This window comes from Etheostoma spectabile, unplaced genomic scaffold (genome assembly GCF_008692095.1).
Source record: "Etheostoma spectabile isolate EspeVRDwgs_2016 unplaced genomic scaffold, UIUC_Espe_1.0 scaffold00569611, whole genome shotgun sequence".
NCBI lineage: Eukaryota > Metazoa > Chordata > Actinopteri > Perciformes > Percidae > Etheostoma > Etheostoma spectabile.
In genome coordinates, this window is record NW_022605219.1 from 1 (window position 1) to 2500 (window position 2500).

At 41.5% G+C, this 2500-nt stretch overlaps 1 pseudogene; it reads right to left on the reverse strand.

The window, feature by feature from the left end:
- Positions 1 to 44: 44 nt before the first annotated feature.
- The window catches only part of LOC116685179 (alpha-2-macroglobulin-like), a 9504-nt pseudogene continuing 7048 nt past the window's right edge, over positions 45 to 2500 (reverse strand).

Here is a 2500-nt window from a genome sequence, read left to right on the forward strand (position 1 = left end):
AACACTTCAGTATTCATCTATGTCGTGATCTGCTTGTTTATTACTTACAGGGATGTTAGTTTCAGAATGAGTTTGGTCTTTTGCTGGTGCAGTCGGCCTCTGGTTTAACCTCAACACTGAGAGTGGTAACATCAGCAGGAGTTGGGATGTTATAGACAAGAGAAATCTAGATAAGAGGTAAACAAGGAAGGAAAATAATATAATTTTTTTTAGTCTGTTTTTTTGTGTATGAGTTGTTTGGCTTTAGTTGGACAACGTATGGGTTGCACTGATGTTTGGTACCTGGGTCTGTTTTATTTGTTTCTTTGTTTTGTGCAAGTGGAGATGTTTGTGTGGACATTGGACAGGGAACTGTGGAATAATAATGTGTTGTGTTGGTGTCATGTAATTCTGTGTGGGATGGGCCACTTAGAGGCATTAAAAATGACAATCAATCAATCATGCAATCATGAAAAGTGAAAAAAAAATCTCTTTTCCTCGCTCAAAATGGTTCAAATGTACAGTATAAATCATCAGGATTGTTGGTACATCTAACCACTGACCTGTATCGCAGCACATGCCGTCCCCTTCACCTCCAGGCTGTACCTTCCTGTCACGTCCTGCAGATTCTTCTCCTGGTAGAGCAGTTTGTTGTACTGATTCACATCAAACGTCAGCTGGCCACTGGGAGACTGGACCGTCACTGTGCTTGAACCCACTGGACTGAACACCAGAGTGGAGTAGAGAGCCAGAGCCTGAAGAGCCACCACGGTGTCCTACAACACAAACAAAGAAAAATACCTAATACTTGTGCTTACATTTATACAACTGTAAAGGTTCTTTTGTTTACACCTTCAACTTTCATATGTAGGAGTCATAAATGTTGCTGACCTGTGAGTACTATGCATGTCTAAATAATGTGAGTTTCAGTTTTAAAATAATTTGAAAGATAAACTCAAGGCTTTAATATTTTTTATAAGGGATTGTTTGGTATTTATGGAAGAGACCACTGGAGGAAAATAGGGGAGTGTCATGTCTTTTTATTCTTTGTTGAGGTGAGGGCTACCCAACGTTATTTAGTCTAGGGGGGAGGGTCACAGAACTGTTGTATTCATGAAAACAGAAACATTTCAAGGTGGCTTGTTTGGTGTTTGGTTACTTGGAAAAGTTCTCTGGTGTTTGAGTGATTGGGCAGGCCAGCTGTCAATATGGGTTATTAGCCAGTGTGCTTTGTTAAATGGTCTCATTGTTTTATCGTTTTATTTCATGTGATCACTAGTTACTAGAGGAGTATCTTAGTATTTGAAGTAATGCAGTAAGTGTGCTATTAGTTCTCATGCTTATTGTGTTTCCACAACAGTGTTGGTGAGTAAATCTACTGAAATGGAAACCCTAAACAGTGGAGTGTGATGTGTAAGATGAGAAGGCAGAGGTTAGGTTAAGTTGTGTGTGTTATGGTTGTGAAAAACAATGGCTATCTGTACATCTTTGCCAAGAGCAAACCAGAACAGAAGGCATCAATAAATTGTCGGGGTGGGTCATGCCTTTTTTCCCAATCATTTTGGAGGGTCATAAAAAATGTATTTCTGGTGAAGGGAGGGTCAGGTCTATTTGGACTAAAGATCCAGATTTATTAAAAAACTAATGGTCCTTAAGTGGAGAAAATGTTCCTACACCTCATAAGCTAAATGTCAACATTTAAAGAAACACTGAAGTGAAGAAGCAGAAAAATGCATTGTCACAAACACAAATATAGGTCTGTTTTTCTTGTTCCACACTATTGTTTTTGGGATAACGGGAAGTCAGACAAATGGGCTTAAGGTCACAGCTAAGCCATACATATTAAATAACTTTGTTGATCTTATTTGTTCCAGAAGAGATTATTGTACATTCAAAGTCCATCTTAACCCTGTTTGGGTTGTACCTGTGTGGAGGAGAATCCTCCGTAATAGTTCTGCTGGCTAGTCAGCCATCTAACGATGCGGCTGGCGTAGCCCAGTCTTCAGCAGTCGGAGAGGCACTGAGTTTAGCCAGCAGCACATAGGAGCTGATCTCCACAGACAGAGAGGCTGACGTTTCTGTTGCTGTCTGAGACCAGTGGAGGAACCTCCTAAAAACAGCCATCCACAAAGAGACAAAGAGGCACAGGGTAAGCTTTGTCACAGTAATGAAGCCAGAATGATTTCCTGTAGGAGGATGACTCACCTTCTTGTGATGCAACAGTGTCTAGGTGGTTCAGTAGGTGAGCACGGGTCTCCATGGTCCTGCCAGGGTGAAGACGTACGCCAGCAGAGCGGTGGTGTAGGTGTTGCTGAGGTCACTGATGGACTCCTTGAGGCAAGACAAGCTAGCATTCACAGGTCCATGAAGCGCAGAATCCTAGAACCGATGAAAAGAACACATTTTGCTGCACTGTTAACAAATTCCTATATACAGAGGGAAACAAACGACTTCAGTAGGGAGACCAGGGACAGTTGTAACAGGGGAGGGTTGTAACACTTTGAATTCCTCCCATCAGAAA